At 48.3% G+C, this 24783-nt stretch overlaps 1 long non-coding RNA gene across 1 annotated transcript; it reads left to right on the plus strand.

Moving 5' to 3' along the window:
• The first annotated feature begins 889 nt into the window (after nucleotides 1-889).
• On the plus strand, nucleotides 890-5331 carry LOC311124532. Its single transcript, XR_014612769.1, has 3 exons — nucleotides 890-966; nucleotides 3131-3213; nucleotides 5302-5331. It is a non-coding gene; the product is annotated as an uncharacterized lncRNA (long non-coding RNA).
• Nucleotides 5332-24783: the final 19452 nt, after the last annotated feature.

Here is a 24783-nt window from a genome sequence, read left to right on the forward strand (position 1 = left end):
GTGAAAAGCACTGATACTATTCCGAGGCAGAAAACATGCCTCCCTTGGAGAGGAGAAACACTGTAAACCAATCGTAGGACAGCAGCATTTAGATTTTCTTCTGTTGAAAAAAAAAAATCTATATTATTTGTCTTGGTCTTATAAGCAATGTATTTTGACAGGTTTTGCTTGCTTTAACTTCTTCAAAAAAATGAAACCACTCAATCCTTTTATGTGATTGCTTGTTCAAACCCCCGTTTTTGTCTCTTTTTGAAAATCATTTTAACTGGAAATATGTACAATACATATGCTATGTTCGTCAAATCAGGAACAGGAGGTTCACAGTTTTTTTCGTGTCCTTTTATTTTATTTAAAAGGATGAAACTAGCATGTATATGAAATAGTGACTGAATTCGAAACTCCCATGAATTCTTTCAGTATCTGAAGATTGCTGTATATTTTATGAGTAATAAAATAAATAAATGAGTTATGTTATTTAATAATGAACTATGGGTTATCTGTTTTATGTGACAACCGCAGTATCAATTTCTAGGTGACAGTGGTGCTAATCCCAAAAGAAAGGCTACATACAACAAGGAACAAGAAGTCTATTGGCAAAATGATGACAATTGCATGTACCTTGGCCTAACGGTGTGGGTTATGTATTTTATTTTTCATGGCGTCCTCAACATTACAGTTTTAAGGGCAACAATAGCCTACATTTGTTTACAACTCGCAGGATTTCCATACGTGAGCTTTCAACAACACAGAGTGTTGCATCAGCACGAGATCTAAAGTGCGTCAAATCTGTACAGCATTGTTACGTCATCACTGATAAACGTTGAAACTGATCAGAAACCGCTGGAGCAGTTCAGTCTAATCCTCCCTGGTGCTGGAGGATTGCGTTTGTTTTCGCTCTGGATGCGCGTTCATTTTGGCAAGGAAATGTGCTGATTTTGCAAGGAGATGGAGAATAAAGAGTTCAAGGTAGGCATGTTATTTATTTTTAAATCTTCAATTATATTAATTACTGTGGATTAAATATTGTTTAACAAATGAAATAGTGTGCTATTCATGCTGTAATATCAAACTAGAAAGTCTATGGCCGGGGAGTCATTAGAGTTGGCTAAAGGTACAGTAAGTAGAATGTGGGTCAAATGGGGGTCAAAGGTTATGACAGCGCCTTCATAAATACGTCCTAAATGGCACCCTATTCCCTATGTAGGCTAGTGCACTACTTTTGACCAGGAGCTAGTGCACTACTTTTGACTAGGAGCCATAGAAGGGTTGGCTGATGTCACGAAAATGATGCTCGCGCATCGATGGCCGGAAGTCGTGTATCTTGTTATGATTCTGAACCTCAGCTAACAACAAGCTGCCATGTGGGGAATCGTAGCTCTGTGGCATGTTTCAGCTCGTTGTATGGTGTTATTGATACCAAGTCTTGTTTTGAGGTGTTTTGACTGATATCATGTCTATGCAATGGCTAAAATTCGCTACCTAGCTAACCAACAACAACTGTAACAATGTATTTGATACGAGTTTATTGTTCAAATGTATTTATGTTTGCATTAAACATTTAGAGACTAAATATAGTTTACATGTTGTCTAAGTCAAACCCTGTCTATTTTGCCCCATAGTTGCATGCCAGTTTTGTTGCTAAACAACCAACCCCTCTATAGAGTGTTACAGTGGAGGTGTGATAATACCCATAAAACCTAGCGGTCAAACAGGGAAATGGTTCCAATCGTTTTTCCACCATTCATTTTTCCCATAGGCGATTTTAGAAACACATAAAATAAGGGCTGTATTTCGTGTAGGCTTACCCTGGCGTGACGTTTTTGTAACCATGTAAATCTCTCTCGGACAAGTTGACTTTTATCAGTATATTCGGCTCTATTTACTCTCAGATTCGAAAATGCTAATTAGCATCAAAGTAGACATCATGCAAAACTACAAATCCCTGCAAGCTCCTGCATGTCATCTCTAGCTGACACCTTTGCTAACGGGTATTGTGTCAATTTAAAACTTGCACTAGACAGTTCACAGAATTGTCCATTTAAAGAAATGCAGCCAATTTATTCATTACTACATTTAGCTAACATTAGATAGTTAATCCAGAGATTCTTACCTTTGCCTCGATCAGCATGATCATCATGGCATTTGTAGTTCTTTATGATAGCAACATTAGCAGCTAATAAGCATTACATTTTTGGGAGGTAAATACTGATAAGTCACCTTGTCCTAGAGAGATTTACACGGTTATCAAAATGTCACACCAGGGTAAGCCTACACGAAACACAGACCTTATTTTAAGTGTTTCTAAAATCCCCAATGGGAAAAATGAATGGTGGAAAAACGATTGGAACCATTTCCCTGTTTGACCACTAGGTTTTATGGGTATTATGACTCATACTGTGGGACTCTATAGGGCTCCAGCCAAAAGAAGTGCACTATATTGGAACTAGGGTGCTATTTCGGACACAAGCATAGATATGATGCATTATTATGTGACCATAGAAATAGAATCACTAGAAAGGATAGAGCCTCTGACCTTGGCAATTTGACTGGTAAACTGAACTGTACACCTGATATGATGTTCTGGTGATTCTATTTCTCTGAATATGATGCATTATGATGTGACAATGAGAGTTGGGTTAATGGTGCTCTCAAGGCAACTGGGAACTCGAAAAAAATAACTAGGTCAAATCATGTCCGTGATCTTCAGGTCGGAAAGTCGGAGCTCTAGAAAGATGCCAGAGTTTCCGACTTGGAATTCCTTTTTACATTTTGTGGTGGTAATTTTACCCCCTTTTTCTCCCCAATTTTTCGTGATATCCAATTGGTAGTTACGATCTTGTTATGATCTTGTCTCATCGCTGCAACTCCCCAGCAGGCTCGGGAGAGGTGAAGGTCGAGTCAGGCGTCCTCCAAAACATGACCCGCCAAGCCGCGCTGCTTCCGACTTGGAATTCCAAGTTGGATGACTGTTCAAAACGATTTTTCCCAGTCGGAGCTTGTTTTTTTTTCCTATTTCCCAGTTGTCTTGAACGCACTGAAGTCGGAAGTCAGAGATTTCCCAGTTGTTTTGAACACGGCAAAAGGCGACACAGTAGGTGACATCTAAACATGACTTTGTGCTGTCTTTCAGAGGTCAGAGGTCAGTGGGAATGACCTCACCCTCATAGACCTGGATGACCCCATCAATGAAGCTGATGTTATGAAGGAAGTCAGGTAAGTGATTTACACTAATGACACATTTGTGACTGGTTACAGGATCACATAGGCCTACAGATTCAGTAGTAGGTCAAAGGTCACCGCCTATGGAGAGGTAGGCCCAGAGCCATGTATTTAGAGAGTTGGGACATTGAGATATAAACTCAGCAAAAAAAGAAACGTCCTCTCACTGTCAACTGCGTTTATTTTCAGCAAACTTAACGTGTAAATATTTGTATGAACATAACAAGATTCAACAACTGAGACATAAACTGAACAAGTTCCACAGACCTGTGACCAACAGAACAAAGGGGGGGGGTCAAAATTAAAAGTAACAGTATCTGGTGTGGCCACCAGCTGCATTAAGTACTGCAGTGCATCTCCTCCTCATGGACTGCACCAGATTTGACAGTTCTTGCTGTGAGATGTTACCCCACTCTTCCACCAAGGCACCTGCAAGTTCCCAGACATTTCTGGGGGGAATGGCTAAATCCTAGCCCTCACCCTCCGATCCAACAGATCCAGGCTCTTCATGGCAGAACACTGACATTCCTGTCTTGCAGGAAATCACGCACAGAACGAGCAGTATGGCTGGTGGCATTGTCATGCTGGAGGGTCATGTCAGGATGAGCCTGCAGGAAGGGTACCACATGAGGGAGGAGGATGTCTTCCCTGTAACGCACAGCGTTGAGATTTCCTGCAATGACAACAAGCTCAGTCCGATGATGCTGTGACACACCGCCCAAGACCATGACGGACCATCCACCTCCAAATCGATCCCGCTCCAGAGTACAGGCCTCGGTGTATCGCTCATTCCTTCGACGATAAACACGAATCCGACCATCACCCCTGGTGAGACAAAACCGCGACTCGTCAGTGAAGAGCACTTTTTTAGCCAGTCCTGTCTGGTCCAGCGACGGTGTGTTTGTGCCCATAGGCGACGTTGTTGCCGGTGATGTCTGGTGAGGACTTGCCTTACAACAGGCCTACAAGCCCTCAGTCCAGCCTCTCTCAGCCTATTACGGAGAGTCTGAGCACTGATGGAGGGATTGTGCGTTCCTGGTGTAACTCGGGCAGTTGTTGTTGCCATCCTGTACCTGTCCCGCAGGTGTGATGTTCGGATGTTCCGATCCTGTGCAGGTGTTGTTACACGTGGTCTGCCACTGCGAGGACGATCAGCTGTCCGTCCTGTCTCCCTATAGCGCTGTCTTAGGCGTCTCACAGTACGGACATTGCAATTTATTGCCCTGGCCACATCTGCAGTCCTCATGCCTCCTTGCAGCATGCCTAAGGCACGTTCACGCAGATGAGCAGGGACCCTGGGCATTTTTCTTTTGGTGTTTTTCAGAGTCAGTAGAAAGGCCTCTTTAGGGTCCTAAGTTTTCATAACTACCGTCTGTAAGCTGTTAGTGTCTTAATGACCGTTCCACAGGTGCATGTTCATTAATTGTTTATGGTTCAATGCATTGAACAACATTTTACATTTTAGTCATTTAGCAGACACTCTTATCCAGAGCGACTTACAGTTAGTGAGTGCATACATTTTCATACTGGCCCCTCGTGGGAAACAAACCCACAACCCTGGCGTTGCAAGCGCCATGCTCTACCAACTGAGCTACAGGGGACTAGCATGGGAAACAGTGTTTAAACCCTTTACAATGAAGATATGTGAAGTTATTTGAATTTTTACGAATTATCTTTGAAAGATCCTGAAAAAGGGAGGTTTTCTTTTTTGCTGAGTTTATGTATACATTACATGACACAGTATATATCCATATGACAGCTGGCTCCCCATGGGCAATGTTGACATTTTAAACAATGCTATGTAACTGAACATCTATAATTAGAATGTACTTATAATGAAAGGATAAATGAAAGGCTCTAAGGCGCTAACATTGAGTCCTTTTAAAAGTTGGCAGAATTCTCTAAATATTTGGCTCTGGATAGGCCGAGTCATCTCAAGAGTATTGGAGCCATAGAATTTGAGTGATTCTATTCTAATTCTAGAATGATTCTAATTCTATGATACTAATTCTATAATTGGAACACATCCTCACACTCACATTATAGCAGTGACCTAAGAGAGATTCCCTTTTCTCTATCTAGATCCCATAAAGATCACAGAGAGGCTGAGAGACTAACCAAGTTGGACGAGGCTGTTCTAGAGACAGATACCCCAACTCAGTCACAGGAGGTTGAAGGAGAGAGTAAGTTGGACGAAGCTGTTGCCATCCCATCTCAGTCGCAGGAGGATGAAGGAGATAGTGAGTTGGACGAGGCTGTTGCCATCCCATCTCAGTCGCAGGAGGTTGAAGGAGGGAGTGAGTTGGACGAGGCTGTTGCCATCCCATCTGAGTCGCAGGAGGATGAAGGAGATAGTGAGTTGGACGAGGCTGTTGCCATCCCATCTCAGTCGCAGGAGGTTGAAGGAGAGAGTGAGTTGGACGAGGCTGTTGCCATCCCATCTCAGTCGCAGGAGTTTGAAGGAGAGAGTGAGTTGGACGAGGCTGTTGCCATCCCATCTCAGTCGCAGGAGGTTGAAAGAGAGATTGAGTTGGACGAGGCTGTTGCCATCCCATCTCAGTCGCAGGAGGTTGAAAGAGAGATTGAGTTGGACGAGGCTGTGGCCATCCCATCTCAGTCGCAGGAGGTTGAAGGAATGAGTGAGTTGGACGAGGCTGTTGCCATCCCATCTCAGTCACAGGGGGTATGATGTATTTTTCTATTAAATCAAATCAAATCAAATTTTATTGGTCACATGCGCCGAATACAACAGGTGCAGACATTACAGTGAAATGCTTACTTAGAGCCCTTAACCAACAGTGCATTTATTTTAAACAAAAAAAGTAAAAATAAAACAACAACAAAAAAAAAGTGTTGAGAAAAAAAAGAGCAGAAGTAAAATAAAGTGACAGTAGGGAGGCTATATATACAGGGGGGTACCGTTGCAGAGTCAATGTGCGGGGGCACCGGCTAGTTGAGGTAGTTGAGGTAATATGTACATGTGGGTAGAGTTAAAGTGACTATGCATAAATACTTAACAGAGTAGCAGCAGCGTTAAAAGGATGGGGTGGGGGGGCAGTGCAAATAGTCCGGGAAGCCATGATTAGCTGTTCAGGAGTCTTATGGCTTGGGGGTAGAAGCTGTTGAGAAGTCTTTTGGACCTAGACTTGGCACTCTGGTACCGCTTGCCGTGCGGTAGCAGAGAGAACAGTCTATGACTAGGGTGGCTGGAGTCTTTGACAATTTTGAGGGCCTTCCATTGACACCGCCTGGTATAGAGGTCCTGGATGGCAGGAAGCTTTGCCCCAGTGATATACTGGGCCGTACGCACTACCCTCTGTAGTGCCTTGCGGTCGGAGGCCAAGCAGTTGCCATACCAGGCGGTGATGCAACCAGTCAGGATGCTCTCGATGGTGCAGCTGTATAATGTTTTGAGGATCTGAGGACCCATGCCAAATCTTTTTAGTCTCCTGAGGGGGAATAGGCTTTGTCGTGCCCTCTTCACGACTGTCTTGGTGTGTTTGGACCATGATAGTTCGTTGGTGATGTGGACACCAAGGAACTTGAAGCTCTCAACCTGTTCCACTACAGCCCCGTCGATGAGAATGGGGGCGTGCTCAGTCCTCTTTTTTTTCCTGTAGTCCACAATCATCTCCTTTGTCTTGGTCACGTTGAGGGAGAGGTTGTTATCCTGGCACCACACGGCCAGGTCTCTGACCTCCTCCCTCAACGTGACCCATGTTATACGGTCAGATATACCACAGCTTTCAGCCAATCAGCATTCAGGGCTCGAGTCACCCGGTTTATAAAAAGGAACGCGTGTGTGTCAGCCTTAGCATTATGTGGTGGTGCCTGGTTATTTCTGTTGTGTTTAGCTTGAGGTTTGGCCACTCCTCCAGCTGCTGTTACATGTGTCACGCACGGCGCTCTTCCTGTCGTGTCGTTGCTGGTATGTTGTAGTAACGTTCCACATACGTTATTTATGTCAAGGTCAATGTCAAGGTTGATCTGTGTGCTGAGGAGATGGGGAACAACGTGCAACCTGCTGCTGCTCTCCTGGGGGACATCAATACTATTGTCAAGCAGGTAACACAACACAGTCCTGGGGGACTGGAGATCCTGGTTTGAATCCAGGCTCTGTCGTAGCCGGCCGCGACCGGGAGACCCATGGGGCGGCGCACAATTGGACCAGCGTCGCCTAGGGTAGTGGAGGGAATGGCCGGCTCAGTTCGTAGAGCATGGTGTTTGCAGCGCCAGGGTTGTGGGTTCGATTCCCACGGGGGGTATGAAAAAAAAAAAGTTACCCATGCACTAACTGTAAGTCGCTCTGGATAAGAGCGTCTGCTAAATGACTTAAACATGTTAAATGTAGAGGGCCCCGTAAACAGTTCCACAAACGTCAGCATGAGTGCGCTGACTGTGGAAGCACTAATCACTGGACCAAAGCTCACTGTCAGATGCACCAGCTGTGCATCAAGTGCTTTTCTCCGGGCCACATGAGCTTTGACTGTAGTGAGGCTGGGCAGCGACAGAACCCTGGATGTGGACAGACTGGCAGGTCTCAGGAAAACTAGAAAGCCTCCGTTCTGAGGAGGGCAATGTGGGGCATTCTTATTTTTTCTCCACTGATGATGATATCTAATCTGTTTATTCTTACTTTTGTGAGTCAGTACCCAAGAACAACACAGTCATTTTTCAGAACACAATGAGAATGACTCAGAATGACAGTTTGTTTTACAACACTGTGCTAGTACAGGATAAAGTTGAGCTGAAGGGGATGTTAGATAGTGGGTCCATGGCTACTACTCTGCGCGCAGATATTGTACCTCGGTTGAGGGAGGCAGGAGTGGTAGAGGGGAACTTTCTAGCTCCTTCAGACATCATCCTGGTGGGTTGTGGTGGGAACAAACTAGCCCAGTGGGCATGTGTGACTTAAAAATTCAACTTTATGGCTTCTGTTATGTAGTCCCAGTGCTTATTGTTGATGGGCAGGTTGATGAACTCATTGTGGGCACTAATGTGTTGAAGTCTCTGATTAGACAGTTATAATCAAATGACAGCTACTGGCGGGTGGCGGGTACACCAGGTTCCTCTAGCCAGTGTGTGTCAGTTTGGCACCGATGTGGATGTGATGAGGAGTCAGGCGCAGGACACAGAGGTTTAGTCCAACAAACTTTACTAATGTAAAGTGAACAATAATCAATACACGACCTCGAAAATACAGAGGCGAGAACAGTACGCAACATGCGTAAAACAAAACATGTAGAGCGCAAAACACGCAGCTCAAACGACACGCGGACAACAACACACAATATAACTAACACAAAACAGGGAACTTATAGGACACGTAATTAGGACAAAAACAGACACAGGTGTACCAGACAGACCAAAGCAATCAACACACGAAACATACAACGGTGGCAGCTAGTATTCCGGGGACGGCGAACGCCGAAGCCTGCCCGAACCGGGAGGAGGAGCAGCCTCGGCCGAAACCGTGACAGTAGCCCCCCCTTGACGCGCGGCTCCAGCCGTGCGCCGACCCCGGTCTCGGGGACGGCCAGGAGGACGCGGACCCGGGCGCGTGGGATGCCCACGGTGGAACTCTGTCAGGAGGGATGGGTCGAGGATGTCCCTCCTAGGCACCCAGCACCGTTCCTCCGGACCGTACCCCTCCCACTCCACGAGATACTGGAGACCACTCCTCCGGCGCCTCGAGTCCAATATAGTCCGGACCCTGTACGCCGGTGCCCCCTCGATGTCCAAAGGGGGTGGAGGGGTCTCTCCTATCTCCTCCTCTTGGAGTGGACCAGCTACCACCGGCCTGAGAAGAGACACATGGAACGAGGGGTTAATATTTTTGTACTCAATAGGCAGTTGTACTCTGTAACACACCTCGTTCAATCTTCTCAGGACTTTGAAGGGCCCCACAAACCGCCGACCCAGCTTCCGGCAGGGCAGGCGGAGGGGCAGGTTTCGAGTCGAGAGCCAGACTCGATCTCCCGGTGCGTACACCGGCCCCTCACTGCGGTGGCAATCGGCGCTCGCCTTGTGTTGACGGATGGCACGCTGCAGATGGACATGGGCAGCGTCCCACGTCTCCTCCGAGCGCCGAATCCACTCGTCCACCGCAGGGGCCTCGGTCTGGCTCTCGTGCCACGGTGCCAGGACCGGCTGATACCCTAAAATACACTGGAAAGGTGTTAATCCGGTGGAGGAGTGGCAGAGAGAGTTCTGGGCCATCTCTGCCCAGGGGATATACCTCGACCACTCCTCCGGCCGGTCCCGGCAATAGGACCTCAAAAACCTACCCACATCCTGGTTCACACGTTCAACCTGCCCATTGCTCTCTGGGTGGTACCCCGAGGTAAGGCTAACCGAGACCCCCAGGCGTTCCATGAAAGCCCCCCAGACTCTGGAGGTGAACTGGGGACCTCGGTCGGACACAATATCCTCGGGGACCCCATAGTGCCGGAACACGTGGGTAAAGAGGGCCTCGGCGGTCTGTAGGGCAGTAGGGAGACCCGGCAGTGGGAGGAGACGACAGGCCTTAGAAAACCGATCCACAACGACCAAAATGGTGGTATTTCCCTGGGAAGGGGGTAGATCGGTCACAAAATCCACCGAGAGGTGGGACCATGGTCGTTGTGGAACGGGCAGAGGATGTAACTTACCCCTGGGCAAATGTCTAGGTGCCTTACACTGGGCACACACCGAGCAGGAGGAGACATAAACCCTCACATCCCTGGCTAACGTTGGCCACCAGTATTTCACGCTAAGGCAGTGCACCGTCCGACCAATACCAGGATGTCCAGAGGAGGGTGATGTATGAGCCCAAGAAATAAGCCGATCACGAACCTCGAGCGGAACGTACGTCCGCCCCACAGGACACTCGGGGGGAGTAGGGTCGGTACGCAGCGCCCGCTCGATTTCCGCATCGACCTCCCATACTACCGGAGCCACCAGACAAGACTCCGGCAGTATGGAAGTAGGCTCAATGGACCTCTCCTCTGTGTCATACTGCCGGGACAGGGCGTCTGCCTTACCGTTCTGGGACCCAGGGATGTATGTGATCTTAAAAACAAACCGGGTCAGGAACATGTTCCACCTAGCCTGACGAGGGTTCAATCTCCTAGCTGCCCGGATGTACTCCAGGTTACGGTGATCAGTCAGAATGAGGAAAGGGTGTTGAGCCCCCTCAAGCCAATGCCTCCACACCTTTAGGGCCTGGACTACAGCTAACAGCTCCCTGTCCCCAACGTCATAATTGCGCTCCGCCGAGCTGAGCTTCTTAGAGTAGAACGCACAGGGGCGGAGCTTAGGTGGCGTGCCGGACCGTTGTGACAGGACTGCCCCAATACCGGTCTCGGACGCGTCCACCTCTACTTGGAAAGGCAAAGAGGGATCCGGATGCGCCAGCACCGGGGCCGAGACGAACAGGTTCTTCAGCTTGCCAAATGCCCTGTCCGCCTCAGCTGACCACCGCAAGCGCACCGGACCCCCCTTTAGCAGGGACGTAATGGGAGCTGCAACCTGTCCAAAGCCCCGGATAAACCTCCGGTAGTAATTAGCAAAACCCAAGAACCGCTGCACCTCTTTTACGGTGGTTGGAGTTTGCCAATTACGCACAGCCGCTACCCGATCTACCTCTATCTCCACGCCAGACGCGGACAACCGATAACCCAAAAAGGAGACAGACTCCTGGAAGAACAGGCATTTCTCTGCCTTGACATACAAGTCATGCTCCAACAGTCGTCTCAATACTCGGCGCACCTGGGCTACATGCTCGGCTCGTGTAGAAGAATACACTAGAATGTCGTCAATGTACACCACTACACCCTGCCCATGCATGTCCCGGAAAATCTCGTCAACAAAGGATTGGAAGACTGAAGGAGCATTCATTAACCCGTATGGCATGACGAGATACTCGTAATGACCCGAGGTGGTGCTAAATGCTGTTTTCCATTCATCCCCCTCCCTAATGCGCACCAAATTGTACGCGCTCCTGAGATCCAACTTTGTGAAGAACCGCGCTCCGCGTAATGACTCCGTCATCGTCGCAATCAGTGGAAGTGGGTAACTGTATTTGACTGTGATCTGATTGAGACTACGGTAATCAATACACGGGCGCAATCCCCCATCCTTCTTCTTCACAAAGAAGAAACTCGAGGAGACCGGAGAAGTAGAGGACCGTATGTATCCCTGTGCCAAGGACTCGGCTATGTAAGTCTCCATAGCCGCAGTTTCCTCTTGAGACAGGGGATACACATGACTCCTGGGAAGAGCTGCTCCGGTCTGGAGATTTATCGCACAGTCCCCCTGTCTATGAGGAGGTAGCCGTGCGGCCCTCGATTTGCTAAACGCTAGTGCTAAATCCTCATACTCGGGGGGAATGCGCAGTGCGGGCACTTGGTTCGGACTCTCTACCGAGGTTGCCCCTATGGAAACACCTAGACATCTCCCTACACACTGGGCAGACCACTCCATAAGAGCCCTCTGTTGCCACGCTATGGTAGGATCGTGGGTGCTTAACCAGGGAAGCCCCAACACCACTGGGTACGCAGGAGAGTCAATCAGATAGAACTGAATGATTTCCTCATGACCCCCCTGCGTCGTCATAGTCAGCGGTGCTGTGACATCCCTGATCAGACCCGACCCCAACGGCCGGCTGTCTAATGCGTGGACAGGGAATGGAACTTCTACCGGCCGAAGGGGAATTCCTAACCTAGCACAAAAGGCCCGATCAATAAAGTTCCCAGCTGTGCCTGAATCTACTAGCGCCTTATGCTGGGAATGAGGTGCCACCTGTGGAAAACGCACAGGAATATTCATGTGACCAACAGAGAGCTCTGGGTAAGTGGGGCGCCTACTCACCTGAAATGACTCCCCAGTGCGTGACCTGTTGTCCCCTCTCTCAGAAGACCCTCCCCAGCACCTGGCCGCGGTGTGTCCTCCACGGCCACAGTTGGTGCAGGGGGTGGCCCCCCTCGGGTTCTCCCTCCTCCTCTCTCTAGCGCCAGCACCCCCGAGCTCCATAGGAATTGGCTCGGAGGTGCTGGAGGATGAAATGGACGACCCCCACTCGGGACGTCCGCGGGTGGCCAGCAGGGTGTCAAGACGGATGGAGATGTCCACCAGCTGGTCGAAGCATAGGTTGGTGTCCCTGCAGGCCAGCTCACGACGAACGTCCTCTCGCAGGCTACACCGGTACTGGTCGATGAGGGCCCTCTCATTCCATCCTGCATCCGCAGCTAACGTCCGGAACTCCAGTGCGAACTCCTGTGCGCTCCTCTTCTCCTGTCGGAGGTAGAACAGACGCTCCCCCGCCGCCTTCCCTTCAGGTGGGTGATCGAAGACTGCCCGGAAGCGGCGGGAGAACTCAGCGTAGGTGATGGTAACTGCGTCTATTCTCCTCCATTCGGCGTTGGCCCACTCCAACGCCTTTCCGGATAGACAGGAGATGAGGGCGGAGACGCTCTCGTATCCCGAGGGCGCTGGGTGTATAGTAGCCAGGTATAGTTCTACCTGCAGGAGGAACCCCTGACACCCGGCTGCAGAACCGTCATATGCCCTCGGGAGCGAGAGCCGAATACCACTGGGTTCCGGCGCTGAGAGAGGAGGACTGACCGGTGGTGATGGGATGGTGTATGAGGACGTGGGCACCTCTCCATTAGCCAACCGGTGCAGAGTGTTGGACACCTCGCCCAGAACGGCCTCCAGTTGCCGGATCATGGAGTCCTGCTGACTGAGCCATTCTTCTAGCGACCAGGTTGTCGTCGCTGATCCTGCTGACTCCATAGAGGGTGTGTTGTTCTGTCAGTTTGGCACCGATGTGGATGTGATGAGGAGTCAGGCGCAGGACACAGAGGTTTAGTCCAACAAACTTTACTAATGTAAAGTGAACAATAATCAATACACGACCTCGAAAATACAGAGGCGAGAACAGTACGCAACATGCGTAAAACAAAACATGTAGAGCGCAAAACACGCAGCTCAAACGACACGCGGACAACAACACACAATATAACTAACACAAAACAGGGAACTTATAGGACACGTAATTAGGACACAAACAGACACAGGTGTACCAGACAGACCAAAGCAATCAACACACGAAACATACAACAGTGGCAGCTAGTATTCCGGGGACGGCGAACGCCGAAGCCTGCCCGAACCGGGAGGAGGAGCAGCCTCGGCCGAAACCGTGACAGTGTGATGTCAAATCTGGAGAGATGGAGAGGAGACTCCATCCCAGATAAAGTGGGCACCATTAAGTTGAAGAGAGCAGTAACGCTCCAACCCATGAGTGAGCATCTGGTGTGGGGCCGCCTACCCCCAAAGACAAAACTCTCTGTGGGCAGTACTGTTGTTGTCGAGCCCAGCACGTCTCGTTGTGTGAATCGGCACATACTAGTGGGGAGAGTAGTTACGCCTCTGTGGGGGGATGGATGGCTCCCTGTGAAGATTGTGAATCCAACAACATCGGCAGTTACCCTGAGACAAAATGCTAAAGTGGCGGATGTGTACCCTTGCATTGCATTGGAGTATTTTAATAATGTCAAGCAGCAAGCAGCTCATCAGAATGTGGCAAAGGCTCAATGTGACAGATCACATGGCAGTCTGACAGCTAAGAGTTCAGTTGGTGGCAGTGTAGATAATGGCAACAGTACACTGAGGAATCTTGGACATCAAGGCCTGTCTGTTGAGGAGTAATTGGGAAGTATGACACAGTGTTCTCTAGACATAGCCTAGATTGTGGCGAGGCAAAGGAGTTCTGCCTTCGCATACGGCTGACTGATATCCGCCCATTTCAATGACCTTATCGTAGGCTGTCTCCCCCTCAGGAGACTAAAAAGATTTGGCATGGGTCCTCAGATCCTCAAAAAATTCTACAGCTGCACCATCGAGAGCATCCTGACTGGTTGCATCACCGCCTGGTATGGCAACTGCTTGGCCTCTGACCGCAAGGCACTACAGAGGGTAGTGCGTACGGCCCAGTACATCACTGGGGCAAAGCTCCCTGCCATCCAGGACCTCTATACCAGGCGGTGTCAGAGGAAGGCCCTCAAAATTGTCAAAGACTCCAGCCACCCTAGTCATAGACTGTTCTCTCTGCTACCGCACGGCAAGCGGTACCGGAGTGCCAAGTCTAGGTCCAAAAGACTTCTCAACAGCTTCTACCCCCAAGCCATAAGACTCCTGAACAGCTAATCATGGCTACCCGGACTATTTGCACTGCCCCCCCACCCCATCCTTTTTACGCTGCTGCTACTCTGTTAAGTATTTATGCATAGTCACTTTAACTCTACCCACATGTACATATTACCTCAACTACCTCAACTAGCCGGTGCCCCCGCACATTGACTCTGCAACGGTACCCCCCTGTATATATAGCCTCCCTACTGTCACTTTATTTTACTGTATATATAGCCTCCCTACTGTCACTTTATTTTACTTCTGCTCTTTTTTTCTCAACACTTTTTTTGTTGTTTTATTCTTACTTTTTTTGTTTAAAATAAATGCACTGTTGGTTAAGGGCTGTAAGTAAGCATTTCACTGCAATGTCTGCACCTGTTGTATTCGGCGCATGTGACCAATAAAATTTGATTTGATTTGATTTGATTTGAAACTCAGGGAAACACTGGATGATATGGAGGAAAAGGAAATCGTCAGAAAATCCAGCAGCGAGTATGCCTCACCATTGGTGCTGGTATGGAAAAAGAATGGGGACTTGCGCCTATGTACTGACTTCAGGTGGTTAAATGCCGGCACAGTAAAGGATGCTCATCCCCTGCCTCATCAGGCTGATGTACTGGCCGCGCTGGGAGGTAATGCCTTCTTCAGCACAATGGATTTGACGTCAGGGTATTACAACGTGCCCCTGCATGAAGAGGACAAGAAATACACTGCCTTTTCCTCCCCTTTAGGTCTGCACGAGTACAATCAGTTACCTCAGGGCCTCTGCAACAGCCCGGCTACTTTTATGAGATTGATGCTGACCATCTTTGGTGACCAAAACGTTCTAAGTCTCCTTTGTTACTTGGATGATCTGATGGTTTTTGCTAAGACGGAGGAAGAGAGTCTGCAGAGACTTGAGATGGTTTTTCAGCGGTTGCAGGAGCACAACCTTAAACTGTCTCCGTCTAAGTGCAAGTTTCTGAGGAGGTCTGTAAAGTTTTTGAGCCACATAATTTCTCAGGAGGGTGTAGCCACTGACCCTGCTAAAGTTCAAACCATATTGAATGTGACTGAGAGTGAGATAATGGAAGCTGATGGTGTCACACCGTCTCCTATCAAAATAGGTTATTTCCTTGGTATGGTAGTATACTATCAGCACTACATTGAGAATTGTTCCATGGTTGCTAGGCCATTGTTTCAGCTAACTACAGGTCAGAAGAAGCCTAGGAGAGGCAAGGGTAGGAAGAGGCCTGGTCCCCCTCGCAGGCTCACTGCTGCAGACTGTGTCACGACCCGGTGCGAGAAACAGTCACTAATAATTGTCAGAACCCAGAAGATGAGGCAGACACAGCTGTACTAGAGATGGTGGTTTAATTAAAGAACAAAATCTTCAGGCAAAGAAACTAAATCCACAATGTCCAAAAATAAAGCCAAGAGGCACAAAGAGGAAAACCTCCAAAAAACAAAAGAAACTCCACAAAGTGGTAAAAAACAGCAGGGAAAAACAAACCTCAAAAGACTACTCAAACAAAACACAAGAACTAAACCAGAGAACCTCTGGAAAATCCCACCAGAGAAATATCTATATAAAACAAGGCTTGGGCTGGGGCTGGGTGCTAACTTACAAACACTGAGCAAGGAACTGAGGAACACACAGGGTTTAAATACTAACAAGGGAATGACCTACAGTTGCAAACAATAATTAGAGCAAGAAAAACAAAAGGTACAAAAAAGGTGCAATGGGGACATCTAGTGACCAAAACCCGAACAGTCATGGCCAAAACCTGACAGAATCCCCCTCCTAGGAACGGCTCCTGACGTTCCTACCAGCCTTCTCAGGGTGGAGGGCCCTGAACTGACGAATGAGGTCAGGGTCCAGTATGTCCTTGGCAGGAACCCAGGAGCGCTCCTCGGGACCGTAGCCTTCCCAGTCCACCAGATACTGCCAGGACCGCTGCACCCGGCGGGAATCCAGTATCCGGTGGACGGTATAAGCCGACTGGCCACCGATGACACGGGGCGGAGGGGGAGGTCTGCCTGCCGGGATAAGGGGAGAAAAAACAACAGGTTTTAATAAAGAAATGTGAAATGTTGGATTGATCTTAAGTGATCTGGGTAAGTGCAGGCGAAAAGTAACGGGATTGACTCTCCTGGCAATCTTAAAGGGACCGATGAACCTCTGGGACAGCTTGCGAGACTCCACCCGTAGTGGTAGGTTCTTAGTTGAGAGCCATACTCTCTGGCCGGGGTACAGGGTAGGACCGGGACGGCGACCTCTGTTGGCTTGTCGTTGGTACTGCTGAGAGGAACGCAGAAGATTAAGACGTGCCTTCTTCCACGTAAGCCGACAGCGTCTGATGAACCTCGAGGCTGAAGGCACTCTGACTTCTGCCTCCTGGTCCGGGAACAATAGAGGCGCATAGCCAAACTGACACTCATGCGGGGACATACCAGTGGAGGAGGAGCACAAGGTGTTGTGCGCGTACTCGGCCCAAACAATGAAGGATGACCAAGTGGACGGGTTGTTGGAAACCATGCATCTGAGGGTGGTTTCCAGCTCCTGATTCATCCTCTCAGTTTGGCCATTGGACTCCGGATGGTACCCTGAAGATAAACTGGCCGTGGCCCCTATGAGTTGGCAGAAGGCCTTCCAAAACCTTGAGGCGAACTGGGGACCTCTGTCGGAAACCATATCTTGCGGAATCCCAAAGACTCGGAACACATGGTTAATCACCAACTCAGCTGTTTCCTTGGCAGAAGGTAATTTGGTCAAAGGAACAAACCTGGCCGCCTTAGAAAACCTGTCGATGATGACTAGGATCGTAGTATTACCATGGGACGGAGGAAGGCCAGTAATAAAGTCCAACGAGATATGGGACCAGGGTCGGTGGGGAATAGATAGAGGGTGAAGGAGTCCTTGAGGGCGGAGGTGAGAAGATTTGCCCTGGCAGCACACGGAACAGGCCTTGATGAAAGTGGCAACGTCTTCTTTTATGGTGGGCCACCAGAACTTACGCTGGATGAACTCCAAGGTGCGGCCTACGCCCGGGTGACAGGTGAGGCGAGAGGAGTGCCCCCACCGAAGGACTTGGGACCTTGCTGCCTTGGGAACAAACAACCGATTAGCAGGACCTCCTCCAGGGCCCGGTTCGATGGCTTGAGCTTGTTTCACGGTATCCTCCACTTGCCACGAGATCGGAGCCACGATCTTAGCGGCCGGAAGGACAGTCATGTCAGTATCTTCTCGAATGGCAGGAGAGTAGATTCGTGACAAGGCGTCCGGTTTGAGATTCTTCGACCCGGGTCTATAGGTGAGGATAAACTGAAATCGGCTGAAGAAAAGGGACCATCGAGCTTGTCTGGCGTTCAACCGCTTCGCCTGCTGGATATACTCCAGATTCTTGTGGTCCGTAAGCACTTGAAACGGTTGAGAAGCCCCCTCGAGCCAGTGTCTCCATTCCTTCAATGCCATCTTAACCGCTAGGAGTTCACGATCCCCCACATCGTAATTCCTCTCGGCCGGGGTAAGCCGGTGAGAGAAGAAGGCGCAAGGATGAAGCTTCTTGTCTTCACCCCTCTGAGACAGGACAGCTCCAACCCCAACCTCTGATGCGTCTACCTCCACCACAAAAGGTTCATCCGCCGTTGGTAGTGTCAGGATGGGAGCAGAGAGGATGCGCTGCTTGAGTCCTTGGAAGGCCGTCTCAGCTTCTCTACCCCACAGAAACCTTGTGTTGCCACCCTTGGTTACCGCCGAGAGAGGGGCTGCCACCGAGCTGAAGTTCTTGATGAACTTGCGGTAAAAGTTGGTGAAGCCCAGGAAACGCTGAACTTCCTTAACGGACTTGGGGGTGGGCCAATCCGCTACCGCCTCTACCTTCTTGGGGTCCATCTGGACTTGTCCGGGTTCCACTATAAATCCCAGGAATTGTACTCGAGAGGAATGGAATTCACACTTCTCCGGCTTAACGTACAAATGGCTGTCTAGGAGGCATTTGAGCACTTGTCTGACATGCTTAGTGTGTTCTTGAAGGGAGCTCGAAAAGATGAGGATGTCATCCAAGTAAACAAACACAAAGATGTTAAGCATATCCCTAAGCACATCGTTTATGAGCGCTTGGAACACAGCCGGAGCGTTGGTCAGGCCGAAGGGCATCACCGAGTATTCGTAGTGACCAGTAGGCGTGTTGAAAGCGGTCTTCCACTCGTCCCCGGGTTTGATCCGCACAAGATGGTATGCGTTCCGCAGGTCAAGCTTAGTGAAGACAACTGCTTCCTGGAGCAGCTCAAAGGCTGTGGCCATAAGGGGTAGCGGGTAGCGGTTACGGACGGTTATGGCATTGAGTCCCCGGTAGTCGATGCAAGGTCGTAATCCACCGTCTTTCTTGGCCACAAAGAAAAACCCTGCTCCCGCCGGCGAGGTAGATGGACGCATGAGGCCTGCTGTCAGAGCGTCCTTGATGTAGGTATCCATAGCAGCTCGTTCGGGAGGAGAAAGGGAAAAGATCCGACCCCTGGGAGGGCAGGTCCCCGGCAACAGGTCGATGGTGCAATCGTAAGGTCTATGGGGTGGTAGTTTGGTGGCCCTCTGTTTGCTAAATACCAGTTTGAGGTCATGGTAACACTCGGGAACTCGGGACAAGTCGATGGATTCTAGAGACTCGGAAGGAGAACTCTGGGAACTCGGGAAGATACAAGTGGCTTGGCACGTAGGACCCCACTGCTTGATAGTGCCCACAGACCAGTCGATGTGAGGGTTATGGCTGTGAAGCCAGGGATAACCAAGGACGAGAGGAAACTCGGAACAGGAGATCAGATGAAAGTTCATCACTTCCTGGTGTTGGGAAACTGAAAGTCGTAAGGGGGTAGTGGCACGAGTGACAAGTCCAGATCCCAAAGGACTTCCATCCAACGTAGTAACCCTTATGGGGTCACTTAGAGGTTCAGAAGGAACGCCATTCTCCTTCGCCCAGATCCCATCCATGAAGTTACCTGCGGCTCCAGAGTCTACCAAGGCTTGAAGAGAAAACTCGTGGTCGTCCCAGGAAAGGGTAACTGGAATGAGCAGGCGGGAGTTGGATGGATGGGAGGAGGTTATGTTTCCCGTTACAGTCCTCCCAGGCCTGCACGGGAGAGTGCGTTTCCCTGGAGCCCGGGACACGTGGAGCGGAAATGGCCCGGTTTGCCGCAATATAGACAGCATCGCTCCCTCATCCGGCGGTCTCTCTCAGCCTGGGAGATGCGTCCAACCTGCATGGGTTCTGGTGGAGCCAGCGAGGATAAAGGTGGAGACTCGGAGCTGGAACCGATAGGAGCTAGGGTGAGCGGTCTATGGTTTTGTTCTCTCTCTCTCAGACGCTGGTCTATGCGTGAAGCCAACTTGATAAGGGACTCGAGGTTGTCCGGTGGTTCCCGAGTGGCCAGTTCATCTTGGATGGTGTCAGAAAGACCCTTCAAAAAACACACTGTGAGCGCCTCGTCGTTCCAGCCACTTGCTGCTGCCACAGTGCGGAACTGGATGGCATAGTCCGTCACGCTGCGCCGACCTTGGCGGAGAGTCAGGAGCTGTTTGGCTGAGTCAGGGCCGTTGGTAGGACCTTGAAACACTCGCTTGAATTCTTCAGCAAAGGTAGAGTAGCTGGCACAGCAGGGACTTTGGGCATCCCACACAGCAGTAGCCCAGGCTAGGGCCTTTTCCGACAGCAGGGTGATGATATATGCTATCTTGGACCGGTCGGTGGGAAACGACGATTGTTGCAGCTCAAAGGAGAGAGAACATTGGGTGAAAAACCCCTTACAAACACTCGGATCCCCTGAGAACCGTTGGGGAGGCGGCAGACGAGGTTCAGCCAGGGGATTAACTGCCAGGGGCCCTTGAATCGGATGAACTGGAGCAGAAGCGGTTGCCGGGGAAAGTCGATCCGAAATCTGCTTTATGGAAGTCAGCATCTCTGACAGAAGTTGAGAATGTCTAGCCATTAAGGCCTCTTGCTGAACCAGAGCAGCTTCGTGGCGTTGGACAGTCCCCTCATGGTGGGACAGCATGGAAAAAAGATCCTGGGTACTGGCTGCCTCTGGGTTCATAATAAAGGCTCAGTGTTTCTGTCACGACCCGGTGCGAGAAACAGTCACTAATAATTGTCAGAACCCAGAAGATGAGGCAGACACAGCTGTACTAGAGATGGTGGTTTAATTAAAGAACAAAATCTTCAGGCAAAGAAACTAAATCCACAATGTCCAAAAATAAAGCCAAGAGGCACAAAGAGGAAAACCTCCAAAAAACAAAAGAAACTCCACAAAGTGGTAAAAAACAGCAGGGAAAAACAAACCTCAAAAGACTACTCAAACAAAACACAAGAACTAAACCAGAGAACCTCTGGAAAATCCCACCAGAGAAATATCTATATAAAACAAGGCTTGGGCTGGGGCTGGGTGCTAACTTACAAACACTGAGCAAGGAACTGAGGAACACACAGGGTTTAAATACTAACAAGGGAATGACCTACAGGTGCAAACAATAATTAGAGCAAGAAAAACAAAAGGTACAAAAAAGGTGCAATGGGGACATCTAGTGACCAAAACCCGAACAGTCATGGCCAAAACCTGACAGACTGGACTGCCGAATGTCGACTCGCTTTTGAAGCTTTGATATCAGCACTAATTGACCAGGCACTGCTGGTTCATCCAGATTTTTATCAGCCATTTCTACTTTCCGTGGATGCATCTACTAGTGGTTTGGGAGCTGTACTATCACAAGTGCAAGATGGGAAGGACATAGCCAGGCCGATAGCTTTTGCTAGTAAATCTCTTAATCATGCACAATCCAAGTATCCTGCTCACCGGCTGGAATTTCTAGCCATGAAATGGGCTGTCGTGTCGCGTCGGCTGCTGGTGGCTATTTGCTGTTAACCAAAGAGTCTGCTTAAGCTGCACCGTGTTCAAAGGCTTTTATTAAAATCACGAGGTTACAGCATAAGTTACAGACACGCGAAGATCTGGAGAAGCAGTCCCAAATGAATCTCAATGCTTTCTGCCCCTCCGTCGTTGTTCCCCCAGTATATATAACCTCCCAAGATGTGGGTGTCTCCCTCTACTGTCCAATCCCCGTGTCTACACCACACTTCCTGTCTGTTGTATGTGACGTTACGCTAAAACATTCCCTCTTGATACCAAAATGAACATTCTTTTAGTTCCACTTAAAAAACATTTAACACCATCATAATGTCAATACACTACAGGGCCATTCATGATAAATTCAGCCATTGGCTGCGAGGGCATAAGTTTACTGTGTGGACCGACAACAATCCACTCAAATATATTCTTACAAAGCCGAGACGATGCATGCGAGCAGAGATGGGTTGCAAAGCTGGCACCCTTTGAGTGGCGCAGTGGTCTAAGGCACTGCATCGCAGTGCTAGCTGTGCCACTAGAGATTCTGGTTCGAATCCAGGCTCTGTCGTAGCCGGCCGCGACCGGGAGACCCATGGGGCGCCGCACAATTGGCCCAGCGTTGTCCAGGGTAGGGGAGGGAATGGCCGGCAGGGATGTTGCTCAGTTGGTAGAGCATGGCGTTTGCAACGCCAGGGTTGTGGGTTCGATTCCCACGGGGGGCCAGTATGAAAAATAAAAATGATGTATGCACTCACTAACTGTAAGTCGCTCTGGATAAGAGCGTCTGCTAAATGACTAAAAATGTAAAATTAAAATGATATCCAGTACATACAGTGGGGAGAACAAGTATTTGATACACTGCCGATTTGGCAGGTTTTCCTACTTACAAAGCATGTAGAGGTCTGTAATTTTTATCATACGTACACTTCAACTGTGAGAGACGGAATGTAAAACAAAAATCCAGAAAATCACATTGTATGATTTTTAAGTAATTAATTTGCATTTTATTGCATGACATAAGTATTTGACACATCAGAAAAGCAGAACTTATTATTTGGTACAGAAACCTTTGTTTGCAATTACAGAGATCATACGTTTCCTGTAGGTCTTGACCAGGTTTGCACACACTGCAGCAGGGATTTTGGCCCGCTCCTCCATACAGACCTTCTCCAGATCCTTCAGGTTTCGGGGCTGAGATCCCCAAAGCCTACAAGAATTCTGATAGTGAAACTCCACTCAGCTGGGATGGTGCTGTGCCTGATGTTGTTAACTTGGTTGAAGATGCTTTGTCAGTCTGGTCTGTGACAATCTACCAGGATTCTGATCAGTCGTCTGACACTACTAGTGTTGAGTCGGAAATTGAAAGTGTGCTGGCTCCGGATATGCTGATCTGTAGTACTCCCCAACCTGAGGTTAGACCTTTGAGCACGGTTGGTGCTGTCCGTGACATTCCTGCTAGGTTTTTGGGTGAGGGTGTTCGGACTAGACTAGGTAGATTTATTAATCCAGTGAATAGGCTAATCCAAACTATGTCTACACAGGAAATGAAACAATTCTTGGTTTCTCATTTACATTTACATTTTAGTCATTTAGCAGACGCTCTTATCCAGAGCGACTTACAGTTAGTGAATACATATATATATTTTTTTTATACTGGCCCCCCGTGGGTATCAAACCCACAACCCCCAACCTTTTCTTTGTTGTGTGTATGTGGTAATCTAAGTGGGTCTTAGAGTGATTTGTGGGTTTGTCTAATATTTTTGACAATTCATGTAACTTTGTGTGTAGTTCATCAGCATAAAATGTATTTGGCATTTTTTGTATAGGGTTGAATAAGGGATTAGCTACCTCTTATTTTTCCTAATCCTTCACGGGATAGCTTTCCAGCTGATCGACCATTTGTGGGTCTAGAATTAAGGGACTACACTGGGTTACTCTGTCGCCCTGTGGGTGTGAAATGTTTTTTTTCTTTCTTTGCTTTGTTACCTTCGAGGTAATGTGTTTTGTTTTGTGTTTATAATCTAGTGTAAAACAGTAGGGGTGAATGTAGTAGTGTGATGTTGTTCCCCTAGATTATGCACCAAGTTGCACACAAGGACAGTTCAACTAGGCCAGGTCAAGAGGGGATGTTAATAAGTTAATAATAATAATAATAATAATAATAATAATAATAATAATTCAATGTGGTTTTTATTTAATTACAGCTGCATAGCTAATGTAATTTTTTGGTGTACAAACATTTTTCTGTATCTATATTGTAAATACACCTAATTGTAAAAGTTTTGTATATTTTGGTTTGGTCCATCGCGGGTTATCTGTATTTATGTACCCTCTTATTGTTCTCTTTTGCCTGACCTTCAACTAGCAAGGTATGTTGTCCTTGGCGCCGTAATTTGTCAATATAAAACTGTGGTAAAGTTACACAAAGTGCTGTTACGCAACTATAGGTTTTGTTACAATGTGGACAATATAAAGATTTATGTTAACAACTTTCACCAAGCTCGCTAATTTGGGTACCTATTGTAACTCGGGAGTATTTGGGTCAGTGTTTGAGTGAGTTTCTATGTGCTCACGCAGGTGCCCCAGAGCTGTGGCTGCACCAAGGGCTAACCTATTGTGTGTTGTCTCTTCGTGTACAGGTATGTCTTTTATTTTGTCAGAATTATGTTGTATATCATTTTACTTGTATTGTATAGTGTGTTGTTAGGCACTGAATGTGTGCATGCAGCACCTGTTCTCTTTTGCCTGACCTTCAACTAGCAAGGTGCCCGAGAGCTGTGGCTGCACCAAGGGCTAACATCATTTTTTTGTCTCTTCGTGTGCAGGTCGAATAAAAATTATCCAACCATCAGAATTCCAGTTGTGGCAGTGTCCTAATTAAAAGTACACAACGCAGAACGAACCACGCTACATATGCATAATGATGTAGTAAACAACATCGCTCTGCGTGGGAACTTTTGGTGGGGGGGAAGTAGCCTTTATAAGTCTCCATGGTGGGTAAAGACCATCACTTCGTTGTCTTGTTGGGAATAGTAATAATTTGTGACAGTACGCATTGTATTAGTCTAACGGTTGTTTTTAATTTAGTTTCTCACATTAAACAGACATTTGAGAAGGATTTGAGAAGCGAATTGCTTGCAGTTGTACCTATGAGACACAGACACACTAAAGCTGTACAGTGTAGTTAGAAAAGTCAATTTACATTATTTTCAGATGTGTTCCCTTTTATTTACAAATCGAAAAATGTAACATTTGAAATGAATGTGGCAGAACAGTTAAGCATAGAGTTCCTGTGGGAGTATTCTCCTTCAGTCTTTTTGCCTCCTATGCCTCGTTTCCTATTAGATGGGATTTTCCCAATGCCAAGTTCACCTGAGACAGCCGCTATCCAGTGTCATGTGTTGCTGAATTACAGATCTCGCTATCCCAATGTCGCTGCTGTCCATGGTGCTGAAATATCCAATCTCGGCTATTTGCATACATAGGACCATCCACACTTGACACCACACACACAAGTTA

The sequence above is a fragment of the Coregonus lavaretus genome (assembly GCF_964263955.1).
Source record: "Coregonus lavaretus genome assembly, contig: HAP1_SCAFFOLD_113, whole genome shotgun sequence".
Lineage (NCBI taxonomy): Eukaryota > Metazoa > Chordata > Actinopteri > Salmoniformes > Salmonidae > Coregonus > Coregonus lavaretus.